A 24,874-nucleotide genomic window follows, 5' to 3' on the forward strand; every position below is an offset into this window, starting at 1 on the left:
AAGATATTTTATTTGTTTTTTTAATTTTTTATTGTTTTATTATAATTTTAATTATTTTCCATATTTTTACTTTTTTATTATATTTTATTACTACTTTACATACTTAGCTGAATTACTCAGGAACTGTAGTCAACATTAATTTTACCATTTTTAAAATCTGATGTCGCTTGGCCTGGGATTAGAACCCAGGTATGCAGAATGCCAGCCGAGCATGATATCCATTGCACCGCCGTTCAATATAATACTAAGATGGACTAATGGCCTTTATATGTTCAAAGTTGTACAAAATAAATAAATTTAAACCTTCGCTTTTTTGGTCTAAAGTAAGGCGCGCAAGGGATTCTGCACAAGGAGTAAAAGAAGCTAAAAACGGTTCAATGAAATTGTTGTTTTTTTTTTTAATCACACCAGTCGCTTTTTAACGCTATTTTGGGCACTTTTAAATATTTGGAGGGTTAAATCGTTAGCAGAATTATCTGCAAATGTGTCTTTACAATTTGCAAACACAAGCGATAACAAGTAAAAAAGCATTAAGTTCGGCCGGGCCGAACTTTTCATACCCTCCACCATAAAATATTCTGAACTAAAATGGAATAATTACTTTTCATTCCTGTCCCCAACTTTATGTGGGTACGTTAAAATGTCAGATAATGTTTATGTACATTTATGCTTCATTCGGGAGGCCCTTTTTTATGGTGCCTATATCTAACTATGTATGTTGACAATTTTTGGTGGGCTAGAAATTGGGAGGTACTGTTATATAGGGGTTATAATAAAACATGGGCCTATGTTGACAGTTTTTGATGGGAGCCTTTAATGTCAAATAACTCCTAATTCGGTTAAAAAATTTAGCTAGAATCTTCAAAATATCGAAAATCGGTACATAACGTGGGAACTTCAAATGTCATTAACAGCTAGTTCGGAGGTATCTGGGCTATACGAAAATATGAACTTAAATGAACCGTTATATGGGGGCTATACCAAAACGTGGACCTATGTCCACAAGTTTTGTCATATAAGTTTATTGACATTTAAGAACTTTAAATGTCAAATTATAGCTACATCGGTCTGAAAATGTAGCTACAAACGTCAAAACACCGCAAATCGGGGGTACCGTTATATGGGGGCTATACCAAAACGTGGACCTATGTCCACAAGTTTTGTTATATAAGTTTATTGACACTTAAGAACCCTAAGTGTCAAAATATAGCTAAATCGGTCTGAAAATGTAGCTAAAACTGTCAAAATACCGTAAATCGGGGGGTACCGTTATATGGGGGCTATACCGAAACGTGGACCTATGTCCACAACTTTTGTTATATAAGTTTATTGACATTTAGGAACCCTAAATGTCAAATTATAGCTACATCGGTCTGAAAATGTAGTTAAAAACGTCAAAATACCGCAAATCGGAGGGTACCGTTATATGGGGGCTATACCAAAACGTGGACCTATGTCCACAACTTTTGTTATATAAGTTTATTGACACTTAAGAACCCTAAGTGTCAAAATATAGCTAAATCGGTCTGAAAATGTAGCTAAAACTGTCAAAATACCGTAAATCGGGGGGTACCGTTATATGGGGGCTATACCAAAACGTGGACCTATGTCCACAACTTTTGTTATATATGTTTATTGACACTTAAGAACCCTAAATGTCACATTATACCCAAATCGGTCTGAAAATGTAGCTAAAAACATCAAAACACCGTAAATTGGGGGGTACCGTTATATGGGGGCTATACCAAAACGTGGACCGATATATCCCATCTTCGAACTTGATCTTCCGACGGCTAAAAAAATGGTATTCCCCAATTTTCAGCGAAATCGGTCAACAAATGCGGCCTGTATGTTGCGAACGGACGGACGGACGGACGGACGGACGGACATGCATAAATCGACTCAGAAAGTGATTCTATGTATATCCCTAGAAGAAACTATGGGTCTATCTCGCTTCCTTTTGTATGTTACATACAAATGCACTAACACATAATACCCCTTACCACATAGTGGTGTAGGGTATAAAAAGAGACAACTAGAAAAACACAACATTTCAATGTTGTTATAAATTATGACAACTGTGAACAGTTAGTATATGACTACTATTCACGTACTGAAAGTAGAAAAGTTCCGATAATCATCATCATTTGATTTGTATCTGTTTGCACAGAAAATATAATTTATTTGGGCCCGAACGAATTAATAAAACACTTGTTTTATTTCGTTTTCAAAATTCACAACTGATACATATGACTTGTTTATCCCTTTTTTAGGGCCACATAACAAAGAGGGAGCGAAATAACAATGAAACGATCAAAACATTAGAAACGAGAATACTCGCACAAAACAAAAGAAAGCGAATGGCCACAGTTACTAACATGTATGTCAACATACATACATACAGAACTGACGAATAATCATGACAACAGTGTTGTTGTTGTGATTGACCATCCAACACAAAACGGACGAGGAAACTAATAACAGACGAATGCCTAAGCTATGTAGGTACTGTTGTTATTGTTTCTCGTTGAGACGGACACAGCACAAAACGAAATCAGAAAATGTATTCCTGACAAAATACTCAAACTTGAACCTGCACATTAGGGTGGGACGAACAAACAAAACATTAAGTTGGGCCGTATAAAATGTAAAATTAAAATAATGTTAAATTAAAATAAAAATTAAAGACCCAACAAATACAAAATAAAATACAATATAAACGAACAAAAAATACATAAGATAATCTGTTCCAACAGTATCTTCTTCTTCTATTCGTTTGGCTTGAGGTCATTTATAATCTGAAATACTCAAAAGAGAAATTCCCCAAAAATCACCAAAAAGCATTTTACCAATTTTGGTAACGCAAATTTAAAGCTCATAATGCACAGTGGATCCACTTGTATGGAGAAAGTGGCCATAAATATTTAGAGTGTAACAATCAAGTCAATGCGCCGGTTACAGCTTTGTGCTGCTGCGAAGAGTGTTTTAAGAAGCCACGAGCGTAACATTCTCCCCCCTTTCCCCTCCGGAGGGGGTATACGGTAAGAATTGTTGTATGCTGTTAATACAATATGACATGAACAAAGGTCCCGATTATCTTATGATGCAAAAATAGGCTTGGGGAAACAAAACAATCTCCAAAACAACATAAAATCCAACCAAATTAGCGGACTAAAAAAATCAAAATTTTTGTCTGAAAATTGGTAAAATTTTTTATATAGATCTTATAGCGTTCTTTCTGGAAGGCACGTACCGCCAAAGTAAGACAAATTTGGAAGAAAATTTCTTCATCTGGCCACTGATGCAAATTATGTTAATGTACGTGGTCGGATAACAGAGTTATACGCTAATATATCCATTGAAACCCTATTCTAGGGCAGCTTTAGTTAGTGACCCACCATTTATAGTCCGGCACTAGATGGCAGCTGATTTTAATACTGAATAATCTTAAACCCATGACCTACTTTGGAAAATTATTCCCGAGGTGGGCACTGGTGGGCATCATGACTAAAACCTTATGTCAAATTTAAGTATATGATCGAATTGACATTACAAAATACACTAAGAAAATGTGCAGCTAACTAGAATTCCAAAACACGTCAATCCACTATTTTTTAATGAAGATCTTTAGAAGATCGCGTTCGAATGAAACAAAAACTAATATAGTTTTAAAAAGGTCCATGTCATAGCTGTCAGATTTGCCAGATGTTGTACCAAAATTTTGACATTCATTTTGTTATTTTTGGCCAATGGGTGGATCCTCTGTGCTACCTATACCTTAAAGCGAGCCAATAATTTTTTAAATCTTGCACGGTGCTCTTGAAGCAACTTTAAATTGAACATACATACACCTGGAAAGTTTTTTGCGGATTCTGAAACTACAATGTTCATAGATGAGAAAAATAAAAAAACAAAGAAATCGCCGGAGCGCTTTTTAAATAAATCGCAATTCAAGTTGACATTTTTAGGGTTTTTTTAGGTTTTCACGATTTTTCTTGGAAACCGAATCGAAGAAACATCATAAGCTACGTGGATGAGGTGATAATTCCGCCCAAGACAATAGACGAAGGTCTTCAGATATTGGAAGAGTTCCTAACCGCTATTAGAGAAGAAGGCTTAACGCTAAGACCAACTAAATGCACGTTCCTTCAGGAAAGCGTCAGTTTTCTTGGACATACGGTAAGTGCTTATGGTATACGACCTGGCGAAGAGAAAACAAAATGTATTAAAGAATTTCCAAGACCTGAAAATGTATCAGATGTGCGCAAGTTTATTGGCATTACTAATTTCTTCCGCAAGTTTGTCCCGAAATATAGTCAACTAGCAATGCCATTAACAAGATTAATGAAAAAGGACGCAGTATTTAAATGGGAAGAACCGGAAGAGAATGCATTTGTCTTGCTTAAGAATAAAATAACAACACAACCAGTTCTGGCACTGTTTGACCCTAACAAGGAACATGAAGTACATACAGATGCTTGTTCTATAGGTTTGTCTGGAATATTGTTCCAACGTGAAGGTGAGGAATTCCGTCCAGTTTTCTACTACAGTCGAAGGTGTACGGAGAATGAAAATAAATACGCAAGTCATGAACTCGAGGTACTAGCAAAAGTTGAAACGCTGGAAAGGTTCAGAATCTATTTGAAGGGAAAGTGTTTTAAAATCGTCACGGATTGCAATTCTATTGCAACAACCAAGGCAACGTCCCCATTACCCCCTCGTATTGCTAGATGGTGGTTCAAATTGCAGGAGTTTGATTTTACAGTCATTCATCGATCTGGTGCAAAGATGACACATTTGGATGGTATGAGCAGATGTCCAACTTTACCATCAAGTCAATCCCGAACTGTGGCCGAAAATGTTTTTGCACTCACAACAGATATAAACGACTGGGTTTATCAACTGCAAATGTCTGATAGCAAGCTCAATCATGTTTTCGATGTCATCAACGGTCACAAACAAGTTGAGGCGAACGATGAAAAGCAAATCAAGACGGATTATGTTGTAGAGAATGGAAGGTTATTCCGCAAAGTTGATAATGGGAAAAGGTTAGTAATTCCGGAAAGAGGTCGATGGCGAATTACTAAAGCGTGTCATGATGACTTGGGACACTTCAGTCTAGAGAAAACTATTCAAAGACTTCAACGGGATTTCTGGTTCCCGAGAATGAGACGTTATGTAAAATCTTATATTCAGTCATTTCCGGAATGTTGCTACAACAATGTCAAAGGAGGTAAGCCAGAAGGTGAACTACATATTGAGGAGGTATTGCCAATTCCATTCAGAAGTATCAACATCGACCACATGGGTCCATTCCCTAAAAGTAAGAAAGGAAACCAGTACGTCCTAGTGATTGTTTGCTCGTTCAGTAAATACACAATAATCAAGCCCACGAGAAATATAAAAACTACCCCTGTTATAACAGCTTTGCAAGATGTAATGTCAGTATTTGGACAACCACGAAGAATTGTATCGGATAAGGGAACGGCGTTCACATCAAAGGAGTTCCAACAGTTTGTGTAATCGAATGGAATCCAGCATGTGCAAACCGCAGTTCCAACACCGCGAGCCAATGATCAAGCCGAACGGGCCAACCAAACAGTTTTAAATTCTCTGAAATGTCTAACGGATGTTACAAAAGAATGGGACACCAAGATACCAACGATTCAATGGAGTATAAATTCGCAGCCGAATGCTACTACGAAGTTCAGTCCGAACGACCTAATATTCAACTTTAGCTTGAGAGATGTCAGTTGTAATCGAATCATCCAGGCGCTTGGGGATGAGCAACGAGATAATTATGATATAACGGTACTCAGAGAACAGGCGGCTTCTAACATCAACCTCCAAAAGGAAAAGTGGAAAGAAAGGTTTGACAGCCGTCATTCCAAATCTACTCAGTACAAGGAAGGCGATTTGGTGGTCATAGATACGGTACCACAACCTACAGGAGAATCGCATAAGTTAGATGTGCGGTATAAGGGACCATATGTCGTGACAAAGATCATTGGAAATGATCGTTATCTGGTAGAGGACTTGCCCGATTTAAGTTTGAAGCAAAGGAGATATTGCGGAGTTATGTCAACGGACCATATGAAGCCCTGGTGCTATAGTGATCCGAATCTAGAAGTCGATGATGAATCCGATGATAGTTCGTCCAGGAGAGACGAAGAGGCCGAATTGTCAAGTATCAAAATGAGCGATTGAGTTAGTCGTCGTTGAGCGTTGATCGAGAGCGGACGGTTTTAAGAAAGCCCAAGCATACTACACACATTATTTTTGTATCTTTGTATTTTATTGAAGAATTGCTTTTTATTTTAAATAAACCTAAATTATAACACAAAAATCATATTGACAGTGGTAAGCTGTGCGGCGCCAGCGTGGTTTGCTAACGTAAGTGATACGCAATGGGATAAACTACAAATCTGTCAGAATGCTGCCCTGAGAACAGCTACAGGGTGTCACCTCATGTCTGCAGTGGGCCATTTACATGAGGAGACAAAGATCCTTCCTGTGAGTCGTCACAACAGGATGTTGACGATGCAGTACTTGCTTGGATGCTATAGGCAAGACCACCCAAATCACCATCTGGTGGATATGCCTGAACCCCCAGGCGAGTTAGGGAGGATTATAGAGATCTAGAGAGAGAGGTCCAAAGATATAAAAGAGAACCTCTAGATCAACGTGCATACCAGGCAGGTTTAAGAGACATTCATACTGATGCGGTTGCAGAGGCTCTGGCAGCCTACAGTGTGAATATAGTCCTCGAAGATCATCCACCACCCGTGGCAGCGGAAGAACAGCAACTGCCAAGACAAACGGGAGTCGTGTTGGCGCAACTTAGATCTTGTTGGTGCAGCCGCCTCAATTCTTACTGAGCCAGGATTGATGGCCCAGCATGTGGCACCGGTCCTCATACTCGACTGATTTAACTCCTCTCTCTCTTTGGACTAATCCAATTCAAACCACAACCTACAGGAGAATCGCATAAGTTAGATGCGCGGTATAAGGGACCATATGTCGTGACAAAGATCATTGGAAATGATCGTTATCTGGTAGAGGACTTGCCCGATTTAAGTTTGAAGCAAAGGAGATATTGCGGAGTTATGTCAACGGACCATATGAAGCCCTGGTGCTATAGTGATCCGAATCTAGAAGTCGATGATGAATCCGATGATAGTTCGTCCAGGAGAGACGAAGAGAGAAGAAGAGGCCGGATTGTCAAGTATCAAAATGAGCGATTGAGTTAGTCGTCGTTGAGCGTTGATCGAGAGCGGACGGTTTTAAGAAAGCCCAAGCATACTACACACATTATTTTTGTATCTTTGTATTTTATTGAAGAATTGCTTTTTATTTTAAATAAACCTAAATTATAACACAAAAATCATCTTGACAGTGGTAAGCTGTGCGGCGCCAGCGTGGTTTGCTAACGTAAGTGATACGCAATGGGATAAACTACAAATCTGTCAGAATGCTGCCCTGAGAACAGCTACAGGGTGTCACCTCATGTCTGCAGTGGACCATTTACATGAGGAGACAAAGATCCTTCCTGTGAGTCGTCACAACAGGATGTTGACGATGCAGTACTTGCTTGGATGCTATAGGCAAGACCACCCAAATCACCATCTGGTGGATATGCCGAACCCCCAGGCGCGTTAGGGAGGATTATAGAGATCTAGAGAGAGAGGTCCAAAGATATAAAAGAGAACCTCTAGATCAACGTGCATACCAGGCAGGTTTAAGAGACATTCATACTGATGCGGTTGCAGAGGCTCTGGCAGCCTACAGTGTGAATATAGTCCTCGAAGATCATCCACCACCCGTGGCAGCGGAAGAACAGCAACTGCCAAGACAAACGGGAGTCGTGTTGGGGCAACTTAGATCTGGTTGGTGCAGCCGCCTCAATTCTTACTGAGCCAGGATTGATGGCACGCGGAATATCTGCCCAGCATGTGGCACCGGTCCTCATACTACGCAGCACCTGTTTAACTGCCCAGCCAACCCGACTGATTTAACTCCTCTCTCTCTCTTTGGACTAATCCAATTCAGGTGGCGTCCTTTCTGAGCTTGGAGCTGGAGGCAGAGCCGAATCAATGAAATAAAGATTTACATGTACTTGTAGAAGCTGCTACAACAACAACACACTGGGCGATGTTCTGGCGCAGTAAGCAGCAACATACCTATCGCTGTGATCCCGTGTGCGACTAATGCCAGACGACCCACGAATATTTTTATGCGGCACCCCCCTAAAGTGTTTAGTTTTGTTAGATTTTAAGATTGCCAAATTTTGAGTACAATCGGAATATATAAACTCGAGTTCAAAGTTTCCATGGGCCCTATCCGACATCGATGGAATTGAAAACCAGTCTAGTGTCACATAGTCGGCAACGTCCCGAGTATAGCCTGTGCTCACTGGTTTTATTTTATATCAAAATTTTAGACATTTATGCACTGTTTTTTATCTTTGGAAGAATGGTGTCGTTGTTTGTTTGGTACCTACAAATTGGCTTGCTTGTAGGGATCTCTAAGCAACTGCTTGTAAAATGTATCGAACGGAGTGCCTTTTTCACTACTCAATTGAACTGCATCCGGATGCAATTCAAATGTGAGAAATGGATGTTAATCGTTGGATCGCATCCAAATGCTGTTAAAATGTAAAGAATCTGAGTGCCTTTTCATGACTCCGCATCCGAATGCGGTTAAAAACATGCCGTGAAAGAACTAGTCTACATTGCACTTTTTCCAATTTATTTTGCTGGGAAACAAACGTAAACTATTGATCTGTTCCAGAACCTGCAAGAAGCTACTATTTTTTACTACGATAACATTTTTTTCCTTAATGTTATCGGAAAAAATATTAAAAAATTAGTAGATTCTTGCAGTACTTGAACATACCATACGTGTGAATTTCGAGACAGCTTCACCTATAATATAATTTGTTATTCATGTACATTCATGTACATATGTGTTTCTTGTGTTATGTGGAGCATCACTCCAATTAATGTTTTTTTTCTGTTAAGTTGAATATCCTGCTATTTTGTCAATTTCTAAAATGAGGGTTTTTGACCTGGAATTGGACAGAATAAATCAATTGAAAATTGAAATTATTGTGCCTATAACTAAGCGTTCTTTCATTGAAATACCCTATGACCTGCGCATTTTTTCTCAATCGAATAATGCATGTATTTCGTTTAAAGCTCATGCAATACTACTCGACGTAGAATATCACCTTTTGCATGAACGTATTTATAAATTAATCTCCTCTCGGAGTTTTGTAAATTGTTTTAAATCGGATTCATATTTTCCTTGAATTTTCTTGCGGCTGAGGAGCCAATATGTTAGGGATATTAAATATATAATATGTATTTTTGGCCTGCATGGCATTGTTTATACTATGAAATAAAAAATAAAAAATTCAGTGTATACTGTATGGATAATATAGGATGCTATCTTACATTTTACATTTCAAGGATACAATTTTCTACACTCTTTGTAAAGATATCACAATTTTGTTTGGATTCCTGTTTTCGTATATCAGCTAAACGTTTCTCAATTTCTAAATCCCTTGCGGTGGTGTCAACAGGTTTTGCGGATCCAAAAATTTTTTCGGTTGACTTTTTCTCATCAACTTTTAGTTCGCCTTTGTTTAAAATAATGTCCGGTTCGGGCAGTGGCAATGTACGTGGCTTCAAATTAAGTCGTGGTCGCTCCATTGTTGTGTTGATTTTATTCTCAGAGTGAAAAGGCGCAGTATTGCCACTTCTACTAGTATGATTTTGAGAACGCCAGGAGCTTTCAGTAGCAGAGGAATTTTGTGACCTATCATTCCCTCGGTCATTAAAATCATTTCTTGGCTTTTGACGTCTCCAATCCCTGCTGTCTTCCTCATTATGTGTTTCATAATTTCTTCTTGGTCCTTGTTTTGAATTGTGGTCGCTGTCATTAGATAACTCTATTCTAATTCGACGTCCTTTAATAGAAGGATCTGGCAAACTTAGAGCTTGAATTAAATCATCTCTAGTTTCAAATTCAATGTACCCTTATCCTCGAAGTCTACCGGATTCCCCATCTTCCCTTGGAAGACGAACGGATAATATATTAGTGTTATTAAAAAAATCGTACACGTCATCATCGGTTGTGTCAAATGGTAAATTAGTTGCATATGCTATAAAGGGAGGCTTATATGGGACATTACTGTGATCAAAAACTCTACTTGCACGAGGGGCTGTTGGAAGTTGACAGACTAAAGTAAGTACTGATCATAAATATATAAAACATTTATTGCGGAAGCAAATGCTTTCCGAGATGTGGGCCTTTGTAGGGTTTTCGGTTTTCGGGAATTAGAAAATCACTTTTCCCGGGAATCCGAGATTAACGGATATGGATCTTTCCATATACATATTTACCTGCACTTCAAATATAGGTTGTACTCACAACAAAAAATATTAGTCAAATGTTCCGACTTTTGAAGCTATTCTTAAGAAGATCGCGTTCGAATGAAACAAAAACTAATATACTTTTAAAAAGGTCCATATCATTCCTGTCAGAGTTGCCAGATGTTGTACCAAAATTTTGACATCCATTTTTTTTTATTTTTGGCCAATGCACGATGGGGCCAATAGCAGGTTTTCGAGGCAAAAAGTCAATTTTTGAAGTGAACAATTTGAAAAAAATAATAACGGATTTCGATTGCCAACACTCTGAATCACTAAAAATAAGAAAATAAATCAATCTAGTAACATCACATTGCGACATACTGATCTGGCAATGGTGACATATTTTCTTATGCATCATTTTCCGACATTCATTATAAATAAGTAGTGAAAGCATTTTAGGCGCCAAAAAGAACATTTCAACATTTTTATATTTTTTAAACATGGAAAGATCTTCAATGGGTATGTAAAATAAGATAGTGTTAACAAATAATAAAAATGTTATGTGTGGTAAATGTATTTTTGAGTTAAGATGTTATGTCTTTTCTGGAGTATTTTGCTTTGTTATCCATGTGTTCTCTGGAGTATAACTTTTGAGATCTAGGATATTATATATATGTGGTGAAAGGTATTAATGTGTACTATCATTTTGTTAAAAAATTAGCTGCGCCTACCTGCGCCTTTTCATAAAAATCTGATTTCAGATGTCGTAATACTTAAAAATATGGACATTTTTATGTTTTGGTTGGCGAATAATCGTAAACCCATTAATGTTACCAATTGGATTTCGGAAAAATTTAATAGACGTATATAATAATAATATATAATTTCAAAGATATCGCAAACTTTTGCTTTTGTGGCGGAATCTTAGCCGATTCTTACTAAATTTGGAACATTTTTTTATTAACTTATAACAAACCACAGGCAAAACCATGAAATTTGAACATATGTATATAGGGGAGCTATTTCTATATCTGAACCGATTTCAATATAACTTGACAAACTTATTTGTAGTCCGAATTCCGTAAAATTTTCCAAATTTTATTGTAATTTGATGGAATTTGCATGCTTGGTCAATCATTTTCCTGAAATCGGGGAAAATATATATGGGAGCTATATCCAATTCTGAACCGATTTCAATATGATTTGCCAAAAATGTTTCTAGACCGAAATCCGTCACACATTTCAAATTTCATCAAGATTGGACATACATAGCGGGATTGGTGCACCAAATACCTAAAATCGGGCGAAAATATATATGGGAGCAATATCAAAATCTGAACCGATTTTAATATAACTTGGCAAACTTATTTGTAGTCCTAATTCCGTGGTATTTTCCAAATCGAAAAAAATTGGGCAGAATTTGCGTGTTTGGTCCATCAATTGCTTGAAATCGGGCGAACATATATACGGCAGCTATATGTATATATGAACCGATATGAACTAAATTTGGCATATTAGTTTCTAAGCCCATTATAAACATCTGTACAAAATTTGGAAGGTCTAGCTTGCCCCAGTGATTTGTTGCCTCGAAAACCTGTCATTGGCCCCATCGTGCAATGGATGGATCCACTGTGTAATGTCCCAAATTTAAAGCTCATAATGTCTTCATTGTTGAAAGGCATCCAAGCAAAGCTGAGATACTCGTCAGTAAAAAGTGAAATGTTCGCCAACCTATTTTGCATCATAATAAAGGTGATACTTTCCTCAACCATTTATGGACTTTCCTTTTGGAATACGATTACTAAGAGCAGAGATATTCGGATAGAAGTAAAGCTTTGAATTTTTGTACACATAAGTTGTTTGCCTATTCCGATTCTTGAATATTATCCGACAATAACCAAACTTAATATACTTCTTCCTATCTGGAATCCCTTTAACGACCAAAATTTCATGATTACAAAAAAAGGGATGCATTACCGACTTTTGCGATATCTCCGTTGTTTGACCACCTACCCCAACCTTTGCGTCATTGTAAAGATGGGATTTTCTAGTTTCATAGTCAGGCTTTGCTTTTGGAAGGTCCCCAACCAAAGCTGTGATATTCATTATAATTAAAATCGCAAAAATTGAAAGTTGGGTTTTATTTGCGACTATTGCGATATACTCGTTGTTTGACCACCAACGACAACCTACTTCACATCGTTAGAAATGTGATATTTTCTACTTTCATTGCCAGCTTTTGCGTTTGGTATACCCCTTATAGACGCTGAGATATTTGCTTTGGAATAAAACGTTGACATGTTCTCTAAGTAAGTTTTTTGTTCATTCCGATCCCTGAATATTATTTGACCATCACCAAAATCAATAGGCTTTTTCCCCTCCAGGACCCTCATCAACACCCAAAATTTGGTGTCGTTCCGATCAAAATTGCGACCTGAAGCGTGATTACAATATTCAGATGGACAGATGGAAAAAAACCTTAATCGGCCCTTCGCGTTTCTGATTCCTGGGTTGAATTGAGCAAAAAAGTCTACTAGACCATAGGTCTACGGTGAAAATCGAGCCTCCCGATTTTAACTTAAAGCTTTTATCCACGTTTTTTGAACATTTTGGCATATAACGGAAACGCCCTACAAAACAAAAACTATAATTAAATTTCTCATCATTTTCAAAAATATAATGTTTTTTTGTTTTATTCAATATTTATTTTGAAAATTATGAGAAATTCAGTTATAGCTTTTTGTGGGGTTTTTCAGACTTAAACCACTATAACTTAGCCATTTGTAAACCGATTTAAAAAAATAATAACTTGTTCGAAATATATTATTCACCCCTTTAAAAGGAAGAAGGATCAATAGAAATCCGTTGTGAAAAAAAATATATATGGTAATATTCAAAAAAGTTTTACAATCGTTGAAGTTGAGGTTCACCATTTAATAAGTCGCGAACTGTTAATATATTTTATAAAATATGAATACATTTATATATATTGAAGTGTTTTAGCTACGATCTCATAATATGGACCATAACAAATAATTTTCGTGGAAGCTGCGCTGGTGGTAATATAAAAAAATGGGAAAAATGTGTTGAAGTTTACAAGTTTTTTTGTGTTCTTTCTTGATTTCTGGCCAAACCACGGAAAATTCAAACCTGTGCTCAAAGAAAGACCTAAAGAATACCCCTTAGGCAATATGGTTCTAGTGTATGACTTTTCGATATATACACTGCATCCCCCTAATATCGATGCTGACATTTTGAAGTTCTGATTTCAGTGTTTTTCGAATTTTTCTTATAATTAGTGGGTGCAACTAGATAATAATCGAAATAGTTTATAGGATTGTAAAACTCGCGATTCCACGTCGTTCGATGTATATCTCATGAGTGTGCCCCGTACAGCTTCCTAGTAATAGGAGTCCAAAGGCAAAAATTTGGTGCGTAAATTTTCTGAAAAAACCTATTTTTTGGCTTTAAAATTTACAACTGTCGTACAGGTACCCCTGAACCCCGCGTGATTTTAGTTTTTTTACGTGGCGGATCTAATAAGCCCTTCCGCGTTCGAATCCATCCACTAAAACGCCGGATATAGATACCTTGAAAGTAAGAAAATCTGCAAAAATATATTTTGACAATTCCGCGAATTGAACCGCGATTTTCTTTGATTATTTTTACATAAATGTAATCCTTTATACGCGATTATAATATTTGCCAAAAAGGTGTGTCACAAATTATAAAGATTCGGGAGTAATATCCCTATTTATCCCAAAATAGAATGTGGTGGCACATCCGCAGTTCCTGACGCATCTGTCTAAAATAATTTATATTGACGTATTTTTAATAGGCGGCCATTGAAATCGGATGCACCTTATAATCATATGCACATCGCGTAACTTTTGCCCACTTGAAGGTTTTTTGAATAGTAAGATGCAACTGATGGCACACTTTGGCCGCTGAATGAAACATGGGAAAATCCATACACATTGATAGACATGGACTCCCTGTATCCGAAAAGCACATGCACCTCAACTGATTTAAACGGATTCGCGAATTATACGGTTTTTAATATCTATGTTTTTTCTTTGATTGTAATTTCAATTTTATTCTCTACTTCTTATTTCTATTGCTTATCACAGGAAGCAAATATACTTCTCCGATGACTAATTACATTTCTTGTAGAAGTTTAAGCAAAATACTTCAGGATTTGGATCGAAATTTAGCGAAATAATAGAATAACTCCCAACATTTTTTTTTTTAATTTTTCGTATTTAACCAAAAAATATGTTTTTGAAATAATTTCCAACAGTAAGTTTCCGTTCTTTGTTGTTGCTGTAATATGCAAGTTTTAAACGCGATCTTTATAATTTTGGTCTCACATTTTTCTACGCGTTCTCTAGATTCTGTACGTATTTTTAAATTATTTTTTAGAGATTTTTATGGGCTCTAAGTTAGAATAAATAAAATTTACTCCAAGATTTCTACAATTTTTGGATTTTCCGCGAAAATAAAAATAAATTTAGCAAATATTTTAGCATCTACAGATACATATTTACATATTATCTACATATTTTAGCATCAGAAAGATATCAAATACTGTTAACGATTCATATATACATGTTCTTATTACAACACAATGGGAATTTTTAAATATTTTTTCTTTATAAGAGAGTAAAACCCCCCATAACTTTTGAGCGCAGCATCCAATTTTGTGAACGCGAACAGATTTGAAACCACAATTTTTTTCGTAACCCATGTACCAAAAATGGCGGATGTGCTTGCCAAAAAAATTTAAAATTTTTTTTCTATGGAATTATAAAGGAAATTTGAAATTTACCATATGCCCGTTTAAATTTCAAAATGTAAGAAACCAAGATTTTCACTACTTTTACCGTTAAAAAAATAAAGCGAAGTACTTCAACCAATGTCATAAAAATTCATAAAATGGTAGGTTTCAATTTACATGGGGTAAAATCTGATTCTCAACATATTACAAAACAATATGGTAATCTGTAATGAGCACACATGTATACTGTTATGGATGATGTTCTTTTGATAAAAGTTAACCAGGCATCTCTTGGACTATGTAGAGGCAGGACTTCGGGAGCCATTGAAGCCTAGCTGCAGTCGGTTGCGGGGTTCGCGTCCTTCTCTACACTAGCCGAGTTTATATTACAAGAATTATTAAAGACTCCCTTTTTATTTGCATTAAAAGATGGACCAAAAACAAAAAAAATATAATAATAAAAAATACCCCTTTTAGACTAAGTCTGATTCTTACTTTTGTTACACTAAAAACCCTGAAAACTACTCTCTGACAAGTCCCTAGGATACTTCTTCCCAAGAGAATCCTGGCAGGAGAGTGGAGACTCTCTGGTGTTCTAAGAGTCAGCCTCAATACCCTCGCCAACCTGTGTCCTAGTGGCCATGATTAATATTTTAGGACCCCTAAGTTTTCCTCACTCCAATATTATAACCCTATCCCATATTGCGAAAAAACGTCTCGAATAGTGTTTGCAGATTCATAATGAATGGTATGTACTTTTATTCAAATCATCTTTAATAGTACTAAAAAATATAATAACATATAGTATTTTTTTAATATTTTCTCATATGTAATTAAATTTACTTAATGTGATTATATAAAAATTCATTCATTCATTCTTATCCCTTAAAGGTTATCCTAACAAAACAAAGGCAAAGAATGAAATATATTTTTTTCGTATTTACGTTTGTTTTTTTCTCTTTCACTATGAGAGATTGTTTTTTTTTTTTTTTTGAGACTTGTTTCTATGTCTATTCATAACATTCTCTAGTAATGAATGAGATTATAACACTTTATAACTATCGCTCTCTTTTGGTTTGTTCATTGATCAGTACAAGAAATGGAAGAGAAATGCGCTCGTCTTGAAGGCGAGCATACTTATCAATGAACACTCTGGGTTTTTTCTTACTTAGCTTCAATCATTCGAACAGTGGGAACCATTTGGAATGACATATAGAAATTAATTATTGTTTAGAAGTGATTCACTGCCTATGTTTTCAGGAATTATGTGATTCTAAATTTTTTAATATTGAAATTATGTGTATATTTAGATACAAATCAAATCAGTATAAATGCAGAGAATAAATTTCACCTATTATTTCTTGAAAATATAGACACTGCATCAATTTGAAATTATTTACTTAACACATTAATTTTGGAAATGGCTCCATGACAGTCAATTTTATGACGAATTCCCAAAAGCCATGATAAATATTCTAGTTATTCGGCTTTAAATTACTCAGACTTCATAAAGGTTTGTACTGATTTCTGTGTGGCACTGAGTGGCCGGCAGTATTTGGAAATGTCGATAGATTTGCTTCTTATTGGAATGCTGGTGGAGATGCAGACAGTTAATTAGCGAAAATAGCCTTGGATCGTCTGCTAGAGCGACGTCATTATTGGATTATGAACTGGTTTCCAGTTACAAACAATTTTTTCTTCATTATAGAAATTTTAAATTCGGGACACCAATTTTTTTTAAAAAATCGTTATTTATTTAAGCCAAACATTAATATTTTGACTTTTTCTGTCCACAGTTTCCGTTAAATCTAATATTTTTTACAAAATAGACTAGATTTTGATGTTCTTGATAAGCCCACAAAAATATATGGCAGTCGGATTAGTTTTCAAGTTGGCACCGTAAAACGCTTTTATAAAAAGAGGCTTTTCGTATACGGCCATTTGCCACAAAACTTCGTGGTATTTTTCAAATTAAAATTCAGAAAGCAGATATTGTTATGTTCTTTCATATGAAGAAAATCTAAAAAAAGTTTCGTAGTTTTCTTGGATAAAATTCATGAAAATGGCTTTTTAAGGTTCTCGAAGCATTCTAAAATGTTGGCTTACATCGATTTTAAAACATTTTCATGAATGGCTTATAATTTTTACCCCATGCAGTTTTTATGATTTGTATTGGCCCTTTATTTTCACATATTTTCTCACAGGGAAGAGTTCCTTCCAAAATTTACTCGTGCGAAGAAAAAAAAACGTCAAATCCGACAAAAGCTAAATTGTATTTTGTTGCCCTTTTTTAATTGTAAGATTCTGTGGAAATAATATATGTAGATATGACTGTTACTTCATATTTATGTTCCGTAGTTTAGTATTAATGTCCTTTCTAATGAATATGTTAGGAAAGCCAATAAATTAGCCTATATTGGCCAAATATAGGAAAAAGTTAAACTTTTTTGCAAATTTTATTACTTTTAGTTGTATAGAAGTTTACTCTCGGAGTCGAGTCGGAGTCGGAGCCGGAGTCGTGAAAAAAATCGGTCTGGAGTCGGAGTCGAGCCAAAAATACCTCGACTCCGAAACCCTGGGCAGAACACTAACTGGTTTGTTACGTTTTTATAAAACCACTTGCACTCTGGATACTTTTGCCAAAATATATTGATGAAAACGATTCTTGTTTTAATTGATGCAGAGGTATGCTGTTGAATTGATGCCTAATTCAAGTCCCTAAAAATGTGGTCTTTAGTAAATTTATATTTTCACTTGGTTTCACATTCTTACCCTTATTAGGTGGAATAATAATATAGTATTGGAATTTTTCTCGTTAATAGGAGTTTTTTGATTGTTTTAATATGATTACACTTATTAAGATGACTTTGGATTTTTACTGATTATAAAAGATTATTTTTGATGCTTGTGCTTCTAATGTTTGTAGAAAAAGGAAGTCTATGATTTTATCTGTGGCTAATGAAGCCTTGGTATTGGTAGACACTTTATGTATCACGTCAAATGTCAAAAATGGGCTAAATGTGTTGCCAACGCAGTTGTTTTGACCGAGAATTATCGAAATACTATGAGATAAATATTTGTTCGATACTTTTATATTACAACATTTACCCCCATTATTATAAGTCTTCTTTTGTTATAGTTTGGATTTACCGAACAGATTTATAGCGTTCCGGTTAACTTAAAGTTAAAAGTGTTGATTGAATTTCAAAGACGAGCTGCTCAAAATTAACTTTCAATGTAAAAATTATATTTTTAATGCCTCCAAATTGGTTTATTTTGCGTTTTGAAATCCATCAGATAGTAAAAGAACACATATAATAATGGCCCTTAGGGTGTAAAATACAATTTGGTGACAAATTTTTTTTAGATTAAATGGATTTCAACAATTCGATAGGTTTTGTGTATTCGTCTTTCGATTATTGACAAATGTTTGTACAGTGAAGTACAAGTGAATATTTATATTGCGGTATTGATGAACTTGTTTAGTTGAACAAGTGATCAAAACAAAACTACCAAAAAAACAATATTCCATTGCACTTTACTGTTTTTGTTTTTTACCTACGAGTTTTATGCTTGTGAATAAAAGAGATTTTATGCATTGTTTTAATACAGAAGGTCTAAAACCAATATAATTATCATCTTCAACCATTTTTTTACCGTGATTTCGTTGCAGAATTGTTATCAAGTTTATTTCTAACATAAATCGTGGAACTGACCAAAATTTAATGGTGGTGAGGAGACGGAATGCAAATTTTAATAAATTCTTGGATTAAGGCAAGCAATATATCTACAGGGGGAACAGCATCCAAATAAGAAACAATATAAAAGGAAAGGCCGACATCAAGCACTTTGTCTTGATAAGTCAAACATTAAAATTTGTGAAAACAAAAAAATGTTTTAGCTTTGTATTTTTTGGACTGCAGAACATGTGTTTTATTTGTTCAGATATAAAGTTCAAATTTCGTAATTGGAATATAAATATGTAAATATATGATATATTTGAAGCATTGTGGCGTTTTTTTATTGGGATAGCGTTTGCAATTTTGTTTTTTCAAAATAGTCTGGCTTAATCCCATTGTTGTTGTTTTAATATTTTAAAACAACTATTTTATTAGTGGAAAAGATTTGGCATTGTTATATAGTTGTTTTAAAATATTAAAACAACAACAATGGGATTAAGCCAGACTATTTTGAAAAAAACAAAATTGCAAACGCTATCCCAATAAAAAAAAACGCCACAATGCTTCAAATTGAAGACACTGGCACGACGTGTGTTGTTTTTGCTGTAAAGCAGACCAACCAAATTTTGGTGTGTGCATTTGTCGAAATTCGACAACACACACAAGTGGAAGAGGTTTGAATTGTTTCGCAGACACTTTCGTCGGAGTTGTATGAGGTTGCCAAGGAAAAACTTCTCATTGAACTTTTTTCTTTGCTTACCTTTATACTTCGAGCTGACGATTGATGTTTGGGTATAAAACGTTTCTTGTTGAAGAAGTTATTGAAAAATAACTTCGGTGGAGAATATCCACAAACAAGAAACAAGGGAACTGATGAGATCTAGTGGCGTGGATCGAAACTATAGTATTCCCTGCCTTACCCCTTGGCGAACAATGCCAAATCTTTTCCACTAATAAAATAGTTGTTTTTAAAATATTAAAACAACAACAATGGGATTAAGCCAGACTATTTTGAAAAAACAATATATGATATGTATAAATTTTGTATGTGAAAAAAAAATTGCAAATATAAATTGCGGTGTCTTACTGCGTGTCCACCACAAACCTGATAATTCTACAAGTTTTACGAGACAGAATTATCCGGAAAAAGGACACTAAATCAGAATGTCTTTTCCGTGGTATGTCCCTATAGGTTTTCCTTCCATGTTCTCTAACAAATAGTAGTGATTGCCAAGTTTTTCTTTAATTCTAGACTTAACGAAAACAGGGCACAATTTTGCATTAAATGCTTTGTCTGAGCTACTTTGTGCGAAGTTCCGGTGATAGACAATTTGTCCAACATTGTAGTTCTGAATACGAGTTCTCAGATTATACGTATGTTGGTTTTTCTCAAACGCTTCCTTGATATGTCTGCGCAAATCCTTCCGGATAAGCTGAAGATTGTCATCATTGCTTATCCTTGCTGTCGGTTCATCTAATATATTTAGTTTCCTTAATAGTTCGTGTACAATTGCGCTAACAAACTGCGGATAGGAAAGTGGACTGTAATTAGCTTGGCTTCTTAGCTCCAATTGTAAATTATAAAATCCCAAGATGACAGATATGAAAAAAAGGAATAAAAACACAGAAAGGGATTTGCGGCAGTTAATGAAGTTCAGTTTATTGGCAAGTGTTGCTTACCGTTGAGAGTTCGTTTTGCAAGTGTCTGATCTCTCAACAATTTATTGTAAAAAAGATATTTTTAACAGATGAAACGTTTGGAAAATAGAACCCTCTATCCATTTGAGTAAAAGCTTTCTGCGGTTGTAGATAAAGGGTTGCCAAATAGGACTAAAATTGGATTATTATACTAAGTTAGTTCATTCTTAAAAATACATAATGCAATATTGGACAATTCATTGTTTTATGCTGTTGAACTTGATTCAACATGCCGGCCCCGTTGCTATGTTGCAATTAAAAGGCACAACCTCCGGATATTATCCAACCGAAGATGGAACTTTGGGCGATGGGCATGTTAGAAGAAGTCTGTATCAAGGCGGCTCTAAGAATTCTAGGTATTTGATCATTAGCCAACATCACTTCTATATTTATCGGATTGAAGAAATGAGGATCTGCTAATTCATTTAGATGGTCGTAGGTGGATTGAAGCTTTTTGTTGTCTGTTGATTCTGGAAATGTTGTATTGAGTTGGCTTCTAACTTCTCCGGTGATTTGGACCTTTGCCGATTGGTCATAAAATGATTGCAAGTTGAGGGTGCAGTAATACTTGCTACCTCTTCTGGTTGTCGCCAAATGCAGACGTTCCACCAAGTCCGCCAAAATCACAGTTTGTGCAGCACCTGTGTTCACAATCAGCCTGACTTTATCTCGGCCTTCTGTTGTCAGAACCCTTGCAAGCACAGTAGGTAAAAACACATGAGTTTTTGATCGAACGCTGAGTCGATCGCTTACACTGGAACGTTGTCGCTTGGTCGAATGTTGTGTGGCAGAGGAAGCAGTTGACCGAAAATGTTTATTTGGTGTGGGTGGAGCTGGACGGTCAGCTGGTCTACTATGATGTTGCCTTTTTGGTGGTTCAGGGCTGCTGCTCGGTGAAGGTGATTGTCGGGATCGAACTGGTTTCATATTAGGTGTTCGGGAGCTTCTGATTGACTCGTCTACGTGAAGCATTGTGTAATGTTTCTTGCTACAAACCATGCACGTGTTTCTGCTAGGACACCAATCGCGAACATGGGTCGTACATAAACAATTGAAACAGAACCCTTTCTGTTGTGCTACCCTTCGCCTCTTGGATGCGTCCATTCTTTGGAATTTCGGGCACATTCTGATGAAGTGACTCTCTTGACAGATCCGGCATTTTGGTGAGCTAGAAGTGGTACTAAAATGTAAGGATTTATTAAATATGTGAGCAGGGAGGCAAGCTAACAAGTTGGAAGAACACAGAGCTTGACTAATGGGCGAATTAGGTTCCCATTCTGTGTTCGTATTTCGGCAACTCGAACTTTGGAATCGTTTCCAGTAAATACTTTAATTACCCTTCCAAGACGCCATTCGGTGGGCGGTAAAGTGTCGTCTTTGACGATAACAAAATCATCCCTTTTCAGATTTTGTTGAGCTGACTTCCATTTATATCTCTTTTGAAGTTCTGAGATATATTCATTCTTCCATCGCTTTGCAAATTGAAGTTGCATTGCTTTTAATCTCTGCCATCGACTGCTTAAAGTCAAATGGTCAACCAAATCTTCAGGGGTAGATATAAGAGCAGCGCCCCTTAATAAGTGACCTGGAGTTAAAGGAACTAATTCTGAGGGCTCCTCGCTAATAGGAGATAAAGGTCTTGAATTTAGAACGCTTTCAATACGTATTAGTAACGTAGAAAACTCTTCATATGTAAATTTGTTATTACCTGCTACCTTTTTCAAATGAGTTTTCATGCTCTTTACGGCGGCTTCCCATAAACCACCCATATGAGGAGCGTGTGGTGGAATGAAATGCCATGAAAACCCATGCAAACTGTATTTGTCGATAACAGCCTTTTCAGCGGACTTTATAAATTTTTTGTATTCATTGGTGATAGTTCGATTTGCACCAACAAAATTTGTTCCGTTGTCGGAGTAGATTTTGCTGGGAAAACCTCTGCATCCAACGAATCTTGAAAACGTTGCCAGAAATGCCTCGGAAGACAGTTCAGAACATACCTCTAGATGAACTGCTTTAGTTGACATGCAAACGAAGACAGCTGAGTAACCCTTTTGGATTTTGGCATTTCGAAGTCGTGATATTTTCAATTCGAAAGGTCCCGCAAAGTCAACTCCCGTATAGGTGAATGGTAGAGAAAATGTACAACGTTCAATAGGTAAGGCTGCCATGATTTGGTTTCTCACACGGTGTTTAAAGATTGTGCATGCTCGGCAGCTATGTATGCATTGCCGCATCTTACTTTTTAAGCGGATGATGTAGTACTCTTGTCGAATGGAATGCAACATGCTTTGGTGCTCTGCATGTAACAGCGATTCATGCGTATGCTGTACTAAAAGTTTGCAGAGGCGAGAATTTTCAGGTAAGATTATTGGATGTCGTTCTGGGAACCTCATGTCGGAATTTGCCAAACGTCCGTTTAAACGCATTAGCCGGTGTTCATCGAGAAATGGATTCAACGTTAGCAATCTGCTTATTGAAGGAATGGGTTGATTTGAAACTAATGCTTCGTATTCAGATGAAAAGTGAGAAATTTGAGCATATCTCAAAAGCCCATATTTACCAATTAACAGTTCCTCACCTGTTAATTCTTTCACTTTAACCGTATGACCTGGAATTTTGCGCGTTTTATAAATAAACCGCAGTACATATCCATAAACACGGACTGCTTTAGTAAATTTAGAATTTTCTTCCAAGAATTTCTCGATTGGAATATCGGTCTCCAAAGCCGCTAATTTAACTTCGATTGTTGGCTCTTTGAGGTCTGCTTGTTTTGGCCAATGTTCCGGGGAGTCCAACAACCACTGCGGCCCATGCCACCATAGCTTACTTTCAACTCAATGGCAGTGCAACTCAATGGCAGTGCATCCTCTTGTTCCTAGATCAGCAGGATTTTTTCCAGATGAAACATGTCGCCAATTGGCGTTACCTGCTTTATCTAATATCTCAGATACTTTGTTTGCTACAAATGTTTTCCAATAGAATGGCGGTTTGCAAAGCCAAGCCAACGTAATAGTGGAATCGCTCCATAAGAATACTGCTGGAGTAGAGACTTTAAGATGTTTGCAAACGGAACTCAGAAGCTTTGACAAGTGTGCTGCTCCACATAACTCTAGTCTTGGTAAGCTTACAGTTTTTAAAGGCGCAACTTTACTTTTGGAAACCAACAAATGACAAGATACAATGCCATTTCCTGATGTTGAGCGAATATAAATACATGCACAATATGCCTTTTCTGAGGCGTCACAGAATCCATGTATTTGTATTTGACTATCTGGCGAATATTTTATCCAGCGAGGAATTTTAATATTTTCGATGTCGTGAAAATTGGAAATAAAGGCATTCCACAGATCTAAGGAGTGAGGTTTTATCTCCTCATCCCAATTGGTTCCTTCGATCCATAATTGCTGCATCAAGACTTTTGCTATGACAATAATTGGTGAAATCCAGCCAGCAGGATCGAACAATTTTGCAACAACCGATAAGATTTTTCTTTTTGTTAAAGGGAATTCGGGTAAAGATATCTTTGTGACTTTGTAACAGAAGCGATCTGACATTGCACTCCAGCGAATGCCAAGTGTTTTTGTCTCACTGACATCCTCTAATTTGAGAAAATCTTCGTCAAGAAGATCCTCCCGCGGCAAAAGTTGAAGAATATGAGAATGGTTGGCGGTGAACTTTTTTAAAGGGAACTCATCGTGAACAAAAATTTGCATGTACATCTTTTGTATGTCTCCATTGAACACATACTTAAATAATCGCCAGCGTAGAATACGTTCATTAATTCATTTTGAAGAGTTGGGCCTGTATGTAAAATTTCGTTTAAAGAATATCCACTTTCGGTTTTTTTGTTAGTTGCTCGCTCTGGTTTGATTACCGCATGATGCGGTAGATAAAAAGAAGTGCAATGTCCGTTTTCCAATAATTCATTGTTTGTAGTTGGTTTCATGTGATTAAGAGTAATATCTTCATAGAGCACATTGTTGTATTCCGATGCCAAATCTGGAGATTTATTCAGTGTCTTTTCCATTCTAATAAATTGTCCCATGGCAGCACGTCTTGAAGGTCCTAAGAACACCTTAGGCGGTAAGTCCTGTTTGAAGGGCAGTCTTACAACGTTTTTGCCATCAGATCTCCGTTGAACCGTATCTTTGTAGAACTTTTCACACCAGATGTCAGACTCGGTTAAGGGTTTTTCGTCAGGAATATTCTCCAACTCCCAAAATTGTCGAAGTTGGTCACTAATAGGATCTGACGTTGCCGTCCAGGAGGCAAAAGTAGTAACAGATCTTACAGTAGGGTTTCCGCTGATAATCCATCCAAACTCAGTTTCTTGCGCGAGA

At 36.4% G+C, this 24,874-nt stretch overlaps 1 pseudogene; it reads right to left on the reverse strand.

Moving 5' to 3' along the window:
• Positions 1 to 9,458: 9,458 nt before the first annotated feature.
• Positions 9,459 to 21,458, reverse strand: LOC141387476 (uncharacterized; annotated as a pseudogene).
• Positions 21,459 to 24,874: the final 3,416 nt, after the last annotated feature.

This window comes from Musca autumnalis, unplaced genomic scaffold (genome assembly GCF_047663935.1).
Source record: "Musca autumnalis isolate F117 unplaced genomic scaffold, ASM4766393v1 scaffold_1, whole genome shotgun sequence".
NCBI classification, from domain to species: domain Eukaryota; kingdom Metazoa; phylum Arthropoda; class Insecta; order Diptera; family Muscidae; genus Musca; species Musca autumnalis.